The 15,089-nt window shown below is 55.5% G+C and overlaps 1 long non-coding RNA gene and 1 pseudogene across 1 annotated transcript; one reads left to right on the top strand and one right to left on the bottom strand.

Annotated features, from left to right (window-relative positions):
• The first annotated feature begins 41 nt into the window (after positions 1-41).
• On the top strand, positions 42-2,067 carry LOC137306523 (uncharacterized). The gene is made up of 2 exons (XR_010958895.1): positions 42-173; positions 1,382-2,067. It is a non-coding gene; the product is annotated as an uncharacterized lncRNA (long non-coding RNA).
• A 3,090-nt stretch (positions 2,068-5,157) lies between these two features.
• Positions 5,158-10,466, bottom strand: LOC137306522 (maestro heat-like repeat-containing protein family member 1 pseudogene; annotated as a pseudogene).
• Between the last annotated feature and the right edge of the window lie 4,623 nt (positions 10,467-15,089).

Here is a 15,089-nt window from a genome sequence, read left to right as displayed (position 1 = left end):
TCAATCCCCCGTGTGCTGCACTGTGTACCTCATCGATTGTTTGCGTTTCCAGAATAGAAGATGGCAGATTGTGCAAGGCCTGAGTGTATCGGATAACTCCCGACAGAGGATGGCACTGAGCGCCAGGGAGCTGCTGCTGGAACGAGAGCAGGCCCTGGGACTGCCGGCCAAGAGTAAGTACAGGTCCCTGAGGGCTGAGATTCCGCGGGAAAACTGTGGAAACACCGATACAAGAAAAGAAGGCCAAGCCTGTTCTTTAAATCCTGATATCCCCCCCGCCCCCGTCCCATCATGACTCTTGTTTGGGTTTAGGCCGATCTCGGACCAGCGCCCACGAGTCCACCCTTGATATAGGACCCCAGGCAGTGTGGGCTCTCCGTGATATCTCCCTATGTCTGGTTCCGCCCAGCACCACAAAATTGGAAAATGCACACTCTGGGGCTTTTGTTTTTAAGACGAGCTGGGCCCATCCGCTGAGCAAAACCCAATTTTGACCCCATACCGTAGGAGAGAGTCTAACCACCTCCCCTCGACATTCAACGGCATTACCATCGCCGAATCCCCCACCATCAACATCCTGGGGGTCACCATTGACCAGAAACTTAACTGGACCAGCCACATAAATACTGTGGCTACAAGAGCAGGTCAGAGGCTGGGTATTCTGCGGCGAGTGACTCACCTCCTGACTCCCCAAAGCCTTTCCACCATCTACAAGGCACAAGTCAGGAGTGTGATGGAATACTCTCCACTTGCCTGGATGAGTGCAGCTCCAACAACACTCAAGAAGCTCGACACCATCCAGGACAAAGCAGCCCGCTTGATTGGCACCCCATCCACCACCCTAAACATTCACTCCCTTCACCACCGGCGCACTGTGGTTGCAGTGTGTACCATCCACAGGATGCACTGCAGCAACTCGCCAAGGCTTCTTCGACAGCACCTCCCAAACCCGTGACCTCTACCACCTAGAAGGACAAGAGCAGCAGGCACATGGGAACAACACCACCTGCACGTTCCCCTCCAAGTCACACACCATCCCGACTTGGAAATATATCGCCGTTCCTTCATCGTCTCTGGGTCAAAATTCATTATAAATAGCATTGTGTTTGATGGGACAGTGTAGAGGGAGCTTTACTCTGTATCTAACCCTGTACCTGCCCTGGGAGTGTTTGATGGGACAGTGTAGAAGGAGCTTTACTCTGTATCTGACCCCCTGTCCCTGCCCTGGGAGTGTTTGATGGGACAGTGTAGAGGGAGCCTTACTCTGTATCTAACCCGTGCTGTACCTGAAATTGAAATGAATCCATTCCCCTCACGATTATGTTTGAAATTGGACACTAGCCATTGTGTGATCATCACTGGAGAGTTTCTCTGTTTGCAGGTAACCTGTGAGAGTTCCCTGCCAAGAACCAGTTGGAGGGAGCAGGAGATCGCAGTCGGAGAGACATGTTGCGAGGATCACTGCAATGGTGTGTCAGCGAGCTGGTCCGCCCACCTCCCCCCGTCCCCTCGTGTCCTGATTTGAACGGGCCCTTTGACTCTCTGGCTGCTTCAGTACAAACCGCCAGCCAATTCAACCGGACATTTTCCAGCCTCAATGGGACCTTTCAGCCCGAGGGCCCCTGTTAGTGCCTCTAAACACTTAACGGTAGGTCAGCCTCTGCCCAGACCTCACTCCTGGACAGTCACACCAGGAGCTGTCTGGGATTGCTGACCATACAAGGACTGTGCAGAGAGCTGCTCCATCACACAGGGAACTAGCAGAGAGAGAGAGTGAGAGAGTGAGTTCAAACAGTCCACCGAGACACAGACCCAGTCGGCCGGCGTGGCGGCCCCCCCCTGCCCAGTCGGCTGGCATGGCGGGCCCCCCAGGCCGCGGAAACCGAGGGTCAGGAGACCATGAATCTGACGGGACAGCAATGCTCTGGCCTGCCCCCAGCCACAGCGGGAGAGCAGCTCCTGAGACATCGCGTGTCCAGCTCACCAGTGACTCCTAAACAGGGAGACAGGTTTCAAACTTGTCAGCACCTTTTGGACGATGTAATAAAGACAGTCCAATTCGCAGTCCCCACCGTGCGTTGTCTGATTTACGCTGCAGTTCATTTTGTGTTGGATCAATCACACAGTCACTGAATTTCGAGCTAAGTTCTCTTGACTCCTTAATGGGACCAAGAGAAAGATCGATCTTGTATTATTTATACATTGCCTTTCGCAACCTCAGGACGTCCTTTTGAAGCGCAGTCACTGTTGTAACGTAGGAAACGCGGGCAGCCAATTTGCGCACAGCAAGATCCCACAAACAGCAGTGAGAGAATGACCAGATCATCCGTCCCAGTGGCGTGGCCTGAGGGATAAATACTGGCCCCAGGACACCGGACTCAGCCTGGGCACCAGGAGGGGACCCACAACTGGGCTCGTTCCGGAGCCGAGGAAGTCGGGTGTTAAGCCAGGATCAAAAGTGGGATTGACTGTGATGCTCCCCATGGTTGAACATTCCGCCGGTATTGTCCGGTGCCCGTTCTCCGTCTACGAGTCCAGACAGCGTCGGAAGGCCAATCGGCCATGGCCGGTGTCGCAGCCAAGCCTCACGCTCGGCAAGGGAGCGGGGTAATCATCAGAAGCAGCTGCCGCGGCCAGTATTTCACATCCCTCCGCCAGCCCGCAGGCACCGAGGGCCAATTGTGGCCTCTGCCGACTGCTCCCCCCCCACCCCCCAAAGGAAGCCATCTGGTCAGAGGGGCTGAACTCAGGCTGGGCGGAGAGTCCTGGAAACTCAGCGGTCAAAGATACTCTGTGAAACATCAAAGAGCAGCTGTAGAGTAAAGGTTAGAGAGAGTGGGAGAAGGGCCCGGGGGAGGAGGAGGAGACGCTTTGCTTTACCCTCCGGAGACGAGGCAGCTCGGGTCTCGGCCAAAATAGTCTGTGGAAAGTATTTAAGAACTTGCATTTATACCACGACCTCAGGACGTCCAAAGCGCTTTATAGCCAATGAAGCACTTTCTGAAGTGTAGGCACTGTTGTAATGTAGGAAACGCAGTATCCAATTCGGGCACAGCAAGATCCCACAAACAGCAACGTGCCAATGACCAGATAATTTCGATGATGTTGGTTGAGGGATAAATATTGGCCCCAGGTCACCGGGGAGAACTCCCCCCTGCTCTTCTTCCAATAGTGGCCGTGGGATCTTTCACACCCGCCCGAGAGGGGCAGACGGGGCCTCGGTTTAACGTCTCGTCCGAAAGACGGCACCTCCGACAGTGCAGCACTCCCTCAGTACTGGCACTGGGAGTGTCGGCCTGGATTATGGGGCTCAAGTCTCGGGAGTGGGGGCTCGAACCCACGACCTTCTGATTAAGGGAGAGTGAAAATAACTGAGCCAAGCTGACCCTTTAGACGAATGGCCTTTTCTCGTTCTGTCCTTGTGAGAGTAAAGGGCTGGACTTTAAGATGACCCAGTCACAAGGGGATCTGGACATTGAAGAATGTCTGATTATTCTCTTCCTTTCTTCCCTCAGTGACCTGGTGACCCTGATACTGGGCTGGCAATCATCAAATCAAAAAGGCCAAACTGAATTTAATAAATCTGGTAACTGTGGGCTATCACCGGGAAAGAAATGATCATAAAAGCAGTGGATTGTCGTAAAAACCCATCCCTGTTAGATACAGAGTAAAGCTCCTCTACACTGTCCCATCAAACACTCCCAGGACAGGTACAGGATTAGATACAGAGTAAAGCTCCCTCTACACTGTCCCGTCAAACACTCCCAGGGCAGGTACAGCACAGGTTAGATACAGAGTAAAGCTCCCTCTACACTGTCCCATCAAACACTCCAGGGCAGGTACAGCACGGGTCAGATACAGAGTAAAGCTCCCCCTACATTGTCCCATCAAACACTCCCAGGGCAGGTACAGCACGGGTTAGAAACAGAGTAAAGCTCTCTCTACACTGTCCCATCAAACACTCCCAGGGCAGGTACAGGGTTAGATACAGAGTAAAGCTCCCTCTACACCGTCCCATCAAACACTCCCAGGGCAGGTACAGCACAGCTTAGATACAGAGTAAAGCTCCCTCTACACTGTCCCATCAAACACTCCCAGGGCAGGTACAGGGTTAGATACAGAGTAAAGCTCCCTCTACACCGTCCCATCAAACACTCCCAGGGCAGGTACAGCACAGGTTAGATACAGAGTAAAGCTCCCTCTACACCGTCCCATCAAACACTCCCAGGGCAGGTACAGCACAGGTTAGATACAGAGTAAAGCTCCCTCTACACTGTCCCATCAAACACTCCCAGGACAGGTACAGGATTAGATACAGAGTAAAGCTCCCTCTACACTGTCCCATCAAACACTCCCAGGGCAGGTACAGGGTGAGATACAGAGTAAAGCTCCCTCTACACTGTCCCATCAAACACTCCCAGGGCAGGTACAGCACGGGTTCGATACAGAGTAAAGCTCCCTCTACACTGTCCCCATCAAACACTCCAGGGCAGATACAGCTTTATCCCTAAACTCCATAGACCATTCCCTGCTGTTCCATTGCAGTTTCTTTATTTCCCTCTCCAGCCAGTCCTGTTATTCTGATGAAATTTCCAGCTGGAATTTTCTGCCACCAGGGGGTGCTTTGAGACCGGCCTGGATTTGGTGAGGTGACTTAGCTTTAATACTGGCACTCTGAATACCGTGTGGTTTACACTCAGTGACCTTCTCAACCTTGCTCTCTTGTCCCTCCTAAACTCCAAACCTTGCAATTACACAGCACCTTTAACGTAATAAAACCTCTCGAGGCGCGTCACAGGAGCATAAATCATACAAACTTTGACTTCGAGCCACATGCGGCCGTGGGATCTTTTACGTCCACCTGAGAGGGGCAGACGGGGCCTCGGTTTAACGTCTCATCCGAAAGACGGCGCCTCCGACAGTGCGGCACTCCCTCAGTACTGGCACCGGGAGTGTCGGGCCTGGATTGTGGGGCTCAAGTCTCTGGAGTGGGGGCTCGAACCCACGACCTTCTGACTCGGAGGGGAGAGAGAGAGAGAGACCCACTGAGCCACAGCAGACTCCCCTTATTTCTGGGAGACTGGGTGCAAATGAATAAACTAATAATAACTGTTGCTGGCTGACTTTATTAATTCTACATGACTGTTTTTCCCCTGCTGCCCATCCTAGATTGGACACACATCAAACATCGTGTCTCACTGTGTCAACATTTGGGCACGGACTTCAATTATTCCCGTTCGCGTCTCTCCTCAATTGCGCCTCAGGATGTGTCGGAGGTTGGCGGAGGGGGAGGGGGGGGGGTCCCATCTGCATATTTCCCTCTTCGATCTCCTGGCGCTGAATTAGATCCTCCGTGTTTTCCCCGAGGCACCTCCCCTCCTCCGTAAGCGCAAAGGGAGGCGGGCCCGAACTTGCTCGGGCGACGCCCGCAGTTAGTGGAGGAGGCTGAGTGCCTTGGCCACTTTCATCCGGACGCTGGGCACCGGATCCTGCAACATCGCGATGATGTCGGCGCACACGTTGCCGTTGGACACGGCCTGGTGGTACTTCCTGGGCAGTTTCTGCAGCAAGCAGGCCGTGAAGGTGACCGCGTTGCCCCGGATCGCGGGCAGCAAGCTCTTGAAGAAGGTCACGCCCACCACAAGGTAGATGTTGACCTTGGCGGGGAAGTCGGAGATGATGAGCTTGGAGAGGCTCTGGAGGAACTCCCAATAGTCCAGGTCCAGCCCCTCGGACAGCTCGGCCTGGAGCAGGGCGGCGAGGTTGTCCGAGCCGATGAGGGGGCCAGCTGACCGCAAGGCGGCCTTACAGGTCCTGATGACGTCTCGGTTGCCGTCGTTGAGGTGCAGGATCAAGCTGACCAGGCTGGCGTGGACCTGCTCCACGTAGATGTGCTTCAGCTCCCCGTCTCCGAACTTGGACAGGCTCCCGAACAAGGCGAAGGCCTCCCTCCGCACTTCGTCGCTCTCGTTCTCGAAAAGGGGCTGGGTGGCCAGGATGACGTGGCCCAGGATGCTCCGCATGTTGTTCTCCTGGAGCCAGCTCAAGATCTTCGAGAGGCCCGCCATGGCCTCGAGCTTGATGAGGTCCCTGGGGTCCTCGGCCTCGCTGATGCCCGAGACCATGGCGTTGACCAGCTTGGTGGAGTAGAGGTCGATCTTCTGGGGGTCTCCGGCCGCCACGTTGCCCAGGCCCCTGATGGACAGCAGGCGGACGATGGGCACCACGTCCTCCAGGCAGCTCAACAGGCTGCTCAGGAGGACGTCCGTCAGGTGGAGCTCGGACACTACGGGGTGGTTCAGGAGCTCGCCCAGGAAGGCGGTCAGCGTGACCCGCTGGGGCTTGGGGGTGTGGGCCAGGGCGGTGGTCAGGTGGTGGGCAATGCCCGTCAGGTGGGGCTTGGCGTGCGCCGCCACCGCCTTTGCCAGGAGCGCCACCCCCTCGTGGTGCCGGTCTGAGTTCTTCATCAGCGTCCAGCCGTCCGCTGCCTCCATGAGGCTGACCACATCCCCGTTCTTCCCCTGGGTCAGTATGGCCTTGAGCGTCTCCACGGAATAGTTGCAGACGTCGATGGTGGCCTGCTTCGAGCGGAGGGAAATCTTCCACTCCTTTGGCAACCCGGCGTTGAAGAGTTCCTTGGGGAACTCGACGCCCACGCTGGAGCTGAGGTGAAGCAGCAGGATGCTGAATAGCTGGGGGTAGAGGCCGCACACGGCCGCCCCGGACTCAGGGTTGGACAGCATCTCGTTGAGGGCGCAGACGATGGCCAGGGGCTCGAGGGCGGAGCAGACGGCCCCGCTCTTGTGCGCCAGGGAGCCCACCCTCTCGCCGGGGGCCAGGTGCTTAATGAGGGCCTCCAGCAGCAGCTCCATGGTGCTGGTGGCCAGGGAGACCTCACCAGCCAGAGACCTCCAGATGTCGCTGGTGTTCTTGTCGAAGGGAAGCGGGGAGAAGAGGAGGCAGGAGACCACCTCCGAGGTGTTCTGGGCGGCCAGGACCGAGATGAAATGAATCATGGACATCTTGACCTGCTCCCCGGTGATCCACTGCAGGCGGATGTACAGGGCTTTGAGGATCTCCGAGACGTGGCCCTCCAGGACGGGCCCGCACGAGCGGATGATGGTGTTCATGACGATGGAGGAGGCGCTGGAGCAGCTGAAATAGTGGTCATCCAGCCCCTCGAAGAGGACAAAGAGCAGCGAGCTGATCTGCTCTTGGGGCAGCCGCCTCGAGATGACCTTGGCCAGGTCGGAACAGACCCGCAGGAGGAGCTGGCTGTCAGACTGGTCCAACTGGACTTGGATGGCCTTCAAGTGCTCCACCAGTTCGTCCGTCTCCCCCTCGGGGAGCCCCTCGTAACGCAGGTGGATGTAGAATAGAGTGTAGAGGCTGAGCATGGCCAGGTGACGGATCTTCACCACCGGGTCCGTGCACCTGGGCACCAAACGGCCCACGATGGCCCCCAGGTGGTTAAACTCCACCTCCCCTCGCACGTTCAGCTTCTCCAAGTAGAGCACCATCAGCTTCAAGGTGACGTCCATCGCCCTCTCCCGCTCGTAGTCTTTGGTGGAGATGATCCAGCCTTCCACGTGCTTGAACACGGCCTGGAGTCCGTCGGGGGACAGGTCGTGAAGCAAGATCTCATTCAGGAGCCCCTGCAGGGCCGCCATGGTCTCGGCGTACAGCGCCTCCCTCTCCTTGTCTTCGCTGGACTCCTCCTTGCCCCGGACGCCTGCGAAAGGCAGCAGGCCTATCACGCTGTCCAGGCAGGTTTTGATCAGCTCGGTGATGTAAGCCTTGTTCAAGGAGGGCTCCAGCTTGATGAGGAAGGTGCAGGCGGTCATGGCTGAATGGCGGACCGGGGTCTTCAGCTGGACCCTGGACTCGGCCTTGATGAGGTTCTGCATGTTGGTCAAGAGCTCGCCCTTCCTGGTGAAACTGAAGGAATGTCTCCACTTGTTGGAGACAATGGCCTTGGCAATCAGGGTGACCGCCTTGATCAGGCTCAGCTTGATCATCAAGTCCTTGCTTTCAATCTTTATCCCGAGAACCTTGGTGTTGGAAAGGTTGACCACGTGCTGAAGGATACTGGCCTCCATCCTGGGCAGCAGGAGATCCTCGGGGGCGTACAAGGCCACGTAGCCGTAGCAGAGAATCAGGGTGCTCTTCATCTTCTCGATGTCTCCGTCCACCTTCTCCATCAGGGAGTTGAAGAAGTTGACGGTCTTCTTCAGAGCGTCCAGCTTGACAAAGTCCTCCAGCCGGGAGAGGGTCTTGTCAAAGTGGGTCATGGCGCAGAAGCCGACTCCAATGGCCACCCCTTCCCGCTCCACCACCTCACTGTGCTGGACACTGAGCAGCATCTCCTGGAGCTGCTGGTTGATTACCTCGGTGGAGGTGGTGTGCTGGAGCACGATGCCCACGCACTTGTAGAGGAACTGCTTCTCCCTGGCCACGTTGGGGTAGTGCCCGGCGGCGCTGTGCCAGGCGTTGATGTGGTTGGTCATCTCCTCGCCCAGGCGGCAGGTCCACTTGCCGTCCGCGATGGCCTCCACGCTCTTGAAAAGGAAGAGGAGAAGGTTCTTCTCCCACTGCTGCTGCGGGAAGGCTTCCTCAGAGTTGTCGGCCACGTACTGCACCAGGTCGGGCAGCTCCTCCCTCCACAGGGCCTCCACCGCTGGGTGGATGGTGGGGCTCAGGACCAGCAAGAGCTTGAGCGCCGGGATGCCCCTCCCCCGCCCCTCGTAGGGCAAGGAAGACACGACCAACAGACGGGCCAAGAGAGCCTGAGGGGAGGGGAGGCTGGGCCGGGCGTCGTAATTGAGGGCAAACTGCTCTGTCCCAGATTTCCGTTTCTTGGCCCCGAGATATTCCAAGGTCCTACAGACCACCGCCAACGCGTCGCTGTACTGCACCGGGGTGACGAACTCCAAGAGAGATGGCCAAAGAACGCCCTCCATCTTCTCCACGGCGGTGATCTGGCCCATGAGCGTCTCGGCCGCGGCCCTCAGCTCCCTGTCGGTGACCTCCCCCGCTTTGGGGGGGCCGTTGCTGCCACTGGCACCGAGGGGGGCCGAGCGCTGATCGGCGGGCAGGCTGCACTGGCAGATGACGAACTCCACCGCCGCGGCCCCTCCCTCCACCTCCAGGTAGCCGTTGGCCGCCATGGTCTCCACCACCTGCAGCACCATCTTCTTGATCCGGTTGTTGGTGTCCTGCAGCGGTAGCTTCATGCCGCCCAGGATGACGGAGCGTTTGCTCTCCAGCTGCCCGGGGGCCGAGCCGATCAGGTGCTTCATGACGGTCAGCGTCCCGATGCGGCTACGCTCGTTGTTCGCCAGCTTGTGGATGAGGAACTTGAGGAGGGCGTCCGTCGACACCTTGGTCAGAATGGTGAAGCAACAGAGCAGCTCGCTCTGGTTCTTCGGCGCCAGCTCGCTGGCGGAGTCCACCGTCACCGAGATCTGGTGGTGGAGCGGGTGCAGCAGGCTGTCCACCTGGGACTCCAGCCCTCGAGCCCCGGCCTTGACCGCGGCGGTCAATATCTGGTACAGGCAGTGGGTGATGTAGAACGGTTCGTACTGCTTTTTGTAGAAGGCGAGGATCCCCGGGATTAACCTGGGCAGCTCCTCTTGCAGCTTCTCGGTGGACATGACATGCACCATGTCACCCAGCGCTGACAGTATCTCCAACCTCAGCTTGGTCTCCTTCAGCTGTAGCCAGATGTTGAAGAAGACATCGTAGGCGGAGTGGATCTCCTGGAAGAAGACCTCCTTCCTCAGAGTTGGGTCGGGCAACTTCTCTTGGTACTTCAGGATGCTCCTGCTGAAGAGGCCCATGGCTGCAGCCAAGGACACCTTCATCCTCTCCTGCTTGGCCATGGTCAACAAGGGGACCAAGGCCTCCAAGATGGTGGTCATGTACGGCATGGTCCCGTGCACATTGGCGACGGACAGATTGGCCACCGTCCGCACGACAAAGAGATCCGGGAGGGCGTCGGGATGGAACCTCTGCAGCATCTCATCCAGGACCTCCTCGACGAAGCTGCAGCCCAGGGCCACCAGGAGATCGCTGACCGCTGCTCTCGGTCCTTCGGGCAGGGCCTCGTCCGGCTTGGTCAGCTCCTCCGAGGCCATGCAGATGATCTTCTTGGCCAGCAGCTCGCTGATTTGGCTGGCGGTGTCCCTCACCACCATCTCCATGCTCCGCAGGATGACGATGTGGTGCTCGTCCTCCAGCTGGCTGTGCTTGCTCAGGTAGTTGTGGCAGGACATCAGCACCAGCTCGGGGTGGTGAGCCCCCAGCTCCCGCAGCGACCGAGCGATCTGCTGGCGCACCCCGTCATCTTTGTCGAAGGCCCCGTCCCTTAGCGCCCGCAGGGAGTTCTCCACACTGCAGGTCGCCATCTTACTCTATCCCGCACAACATGAGATCCACCAAGTGGCTTCTTGCTACGACAGGTGTTAAGCTCCCTTCCTCCTCCTCCCCCACCTCCTCTTCCTCCTCCTCCCAGGCCTCCTTTCACACTCTAGTCTTCTGATAACATCATTGGCCAATCATCTCAGATCCATACATTTTGAAAATGATGTCAACTCTTTTTTTTTTGCTTGCTTGCTGCACAAATTTCCTCCCTCTCCCCTTAGATCTTTCCAGCCATCGAGCGCTTGGAGCTGAGGGACTTTTTAACCTGTTATTTTGGCCTTCTTCCCGGTTTTATTGAAGCCCGTCATCAACCTGCCGACAGTTCAAAGCTCACTCTCTTTTTTTTTTGTCGTTGTTTGGGGGACCTTGAGGGAGTGGCCAAGGTCCTGCGTCACATCCTCCCCCCCCCCGCTCCGTTCCCCTCCGCAGCTCCTGACCCGTCGAAACCCGGTCGGCCTTTTATCCTTCACTTCCTCATCCTTCCTTCTCTGCCTCAACCGGGACAATTTTCCCTCCCCTCCCTGGAAAATTCAACCCGCCCACCCAAACCTCTCTCTCACGGGTATCCACCTCTAGACGTTCTTGCAAAGATCCCTTCTCCCAGCCGTGGCCGTTCCTCTGGCCTCATGCACCCCCGGTTCTCCGCCCTGTGTTTATTCCGGGGTTTCTCCACTCTCTGTTTCCCCTTAAGGACAACCCTACTTGCAGCCAAGAAGTCCCAGGCCCCTGGTGCAGACTATTCCCTCCGTGACTTCCTCCAGTTCCAAGGTGGATAGCAAATTAATTCCTCCTCTGTGGTAAATATGGGACGTCCCCCGTTCCCAATCCACTCCAGGCTCTCCCCGCCCTCACAGACTTTACTCTTAAACAGTAAAGAGTACTTGCAGTTCTCTCCTTCCTCCCAGGCACTCGTAGGTTGTCTCCCTTCTTTACATAACTTTCCCCATTTCTCATCCTAACGAACCCTCCGCTGCCCCTCAGCATCCCCCCGCCACTCCTCCTCCTCCTCCCCCCTCCTGTGTGACCATGGGCTTCAGTGTGAGGTCACGAACACACTGTGAGGCGGCCTTGGGTTCTGGCGTTCGGCCGCTGCAAAAACTGAGGGATGTCACAGACGGGGAGTGAGGCAGGTCCTGATTGTGAGGTCATCTGGCCTGTGGTGTCACGAGGAACCCCACCGAGGAGGAGGGGGGGGGGGGCGGAGATGGTGGCCTGGGTTTTGGGGGTATGAGTTGTGCCTTTATTGAGGACCCTCAGAGTGTGGGAGATGTTAAACTGGATTCTTGGACGTCTGCGGTGTTGTGACCTCACTGTAGTATGTATACGGGTCTCTCAGCAGAGGGGATTTACTAAAATCGTACCAGGGATGAGGGACTTCATGGAGAGACTGGAGAAGCTGGGATTGTTTCTCCTCAGAGCAGAGAAGGTTAAGGGGGAGATTTAATCGAGGCGTTCGAAATCATGAGGGGTTTTGGCAGAGGAGATAGGGAGAAACTGTTTCCAGTGGCAGGAGGGTCGGTGACCAGAGGACACAGATTTAAGATAATTGGTGAAAGAACCAGAGGGGGGGAGATGAGGTGAATGTTTTTTACGCAGCGAGTTGTGATGATCTGGAACGCGCTGCCTGAAAGGGCGGTGGAAGCAGATTCAATAATAACTTTCAAAAGGGGAATTGGAGAAATGCTTAAAAAGGAAAATTTTCAGGGCTACTGGGGGAAAGAGCGGGGGAGTGGGACTAATTGGATAGCTCTTTCACAGAGCCGGCACAGGCACGATGGGCCAAATGGCCTCCTTCTATGCTGTGTGATTCCATATCTGTTTCCATTTCTCTCTATCTCTCTAAATTTATCTCTCTCTATTTCTCTTTCTGACTCCACATTTCTCTCTGTGTCTCTCTGTTTAATGTCTGTCCAAATTTCTCACTTTCTGTTTCTCTCTCTCCGGGTTTCCATTTTTTTCTCTCTCTCTCTCTCTCTCACTCTCTCTGTCCGTCTGTCTGTCTTCTCTCTATCTTTCTCTCTCTGTCCGTCTGTCTCTCTATCTCTCTCCCTCTGTCCGTCTGTCTCTCTATCTCTCTCTCTGTCCATCTGTCTGTCTGTCTCTGTCAACTCTCTATCTCTCTCTCTGTCTGTCTCTCTTTCTCTCTGTCCGTCTGTCTGTCTGTCTTCTCTCTATCTCTCTCTGTCTGTCTCTCTCTCTATCTTTCTCTCTGTCTGTCTGTCCGTCTCTGTCCGTCTGTCTCTCTATCTCTCTCTGTCTGTCTCTCTCTCTATCATTCTCTCTGCCTGTCTGTCCGTCTGTCTCTCTCTCTGTCTGTCTCTCTCTCTATCTTTCTCTCTGTCTGTCTGTCTCTCTCTCTCTCTGTGTCTGTCACTCTCTATCTTTTTCTCTGTCTGTCTGTCTGTCTCTCTATCTCTCTGTCCGTCTGTCTGTCCGTCTGTCTCTCTATCTCTCTGTCTGTCTCTCTGTCTATCTTTCTCTCTGTCTGTCTGTCCGTCTGTCTGTCTGTCTCTCTCTCTCTCTGTCTATCACTCTATCTTTTTCTCTGTCTGTCTGTCCGTCTCTGTCTGTCTGTCTCTCTCTCTATCTCTCTGTCCGTCTGTCTGTCTGTCTCTGTCCGTCTGTCTCTCTATCTCTCTCTCTGTCTCTCTCTCTCAGTTTTTTGTTGCTAGGGAAACATCAGGGAAATTCATTGGACTTCTAGGCTAATAGATCATAATTAACGCATGAAACTGGCCCAGAGATTCTTTCGACCCTGTCAGCTCCTGATTTATCAAGTCGAAATCCGTTTTTGTAGCAGGTACTTCGCGCAGCAGGGAGCAGCAGATAGAGGAAGGAGCCTGCGGCAGTAGGCCCCAAACCACGAACGTTCTGATCCACTCACTGACGCAGCGCAGATACTGCGTTCAGTTCTGGGCACCGCACCTCGGGAAGGAGATAGCGGTCGTGGTGAATCAGTGAATGATACCAGGGCTTAGAGGGTTAAATTATGACCCTGTAGTGTGGCTGTGTGGCCTATGGTGTGGGATTAAGGCTCCAGTTTATTTGGAGGTGTGGGTTTGAGGGCTTGACAGGGTAGATGCTGAAAGGCTGTTTTCCCCAGGCTGGAGAGTCGAGAACTAGGGGGCATAGTCTCAGGATAAGGGGTCGGCCATTTAGGACTGAGATGAGGAGGAATTTCTTCACTCAGAGGGTGGTGAATCTTTGGAATTCTCTACCCCAGAGGGCTGTGGATGCTCAGTCATTGAGTATATTCAAGGCTGAGATGGATAGATTTTTGGACTCTAGGGGAATCGAGGGATATGGGGATCGGGCGGGAAAGTGGAGTTGAGGTCGAAGATCAGCCATGATCTGATTGAATGGCGGAGCAGGCCCGAGGGGCCGAATGGCCTACTCCTGCTTTCTTATATTCTTATGTTCTTATGAGGACAGGTTGCAGAGTCTAGGCTTGTATTCCCTCGAGTATAGAAGATTAAGGGGTGATCTGATTGAGGTGTTTAAGATGATTAAAGGATTTGATAGGGTCGTTAGAGAGAAACTATTTCCCCTGGTGGGAGAGTCCAGAACAAGGGGGCCTAACCTTAAAATTAGAGCCAGGCCGTTCAGGGGTGATGTCAGGAAGCGTTTCTTCACACAAAGGGGAGTGGAAATCTGGAACTCTCTCCCCCAAAAAGCTGTGGATGCTGGGGGTCAGATAGAGCTTTCAAGACTGAAATAGATAGATTTTTATTGGGGCAAACGGAGTTGAGGTGCAGATCAGCCATGATCTGATTGAATGGCGGAACAGGCTCGAGGGGCTGAATGGCCTCCTCCTGTTCCCTTTGTTTTTCAGTGGTTGAGTTTGTGTTAGTCATTGTTTGGCTCCGAGTCACTCACACACAGGCCCTGCAATCAGAGCCAGGACACAGGGCCGACTCTCCTGGGGCCTCGGCATTTGAAATCGAAATAAATTCAGCCTTTCCTGTTTGTCAGGGGCCGTCAGTCTGGGCGCACTATGGGAGGAATGCTGCAGTTCGTGGCAGGGGAACTCAGGATATTTAGAGACAAACACTTGCCCACTTGACCTACAGAATTCGGTGAGCATGTGGGAAGGACCAGTGAGAGAACAGTGAGAGAGAGAGAGATGGAGGGAGAAAGGGGGAGAGATAGAGGGGGAGAGAGGGAGAGAGATAGAGGGGGAGAGAGATAGGGAGAGGGGGAGAGAGATAGAGAGAGGGAGAGGGGGAGAGAGATAGAGGGGGAGAGAGATAGAGGGGGAGAGAGGGAGAGAGATAGAGAGGGGGAGAGAGGGAGAGAGATAGAGAGGGGGAGAGAGGGAGAGAGATAGAGAGGGGGAGAGAGGGAGAGAGATAGAGAGGGGGAGAGAGGGAGAGAGATAGAGAGGGGGAGAGAGGGAGAGAGATAGAGAGGGGGAGAGAGGGAGAGAGATAGAGAGGGGGAGAGAGGGAGAGAGATAGAGAGAGGGAGAGAGATAGAGAGGGGGAGAGAGGGAGAGAGATAGAGAGGGGGAGAGAGGGAGAGAGATAGAGAGGGGGAGAGAGGGAGAGAGATAGAGAGGGGGAGAGAGGGAGAGAGATAGAGGGAGAGAGATAGATAGAGGGAGAGAGAGATAAAGTGAGAGGGGGAGAGAGGGAGGGGGAGAGATGGCGGGAGAGGGAGAGGCAGAG

This window comes from Heptranchias perlo, chromosome 43, assembly GCF_035084215.1.
Source record: "Heptranchias perlo isolate sHepPer1 chromosome 43, sHepPer1.hap1, whole genome shotgun sequence".
NCBI classification, from domain to species: Eukaryota; Metazoa; Chordata; class Chondrichthyes; order Hexanchiformes; family Hexanchidae; genus Heptranchias; species Heptranchias perlo.
The sequence above is the reverse complement of the archived record's forward strand: the minus strand, read 5'-3'. Positions and strand labels throughout refer to the sequence as shown.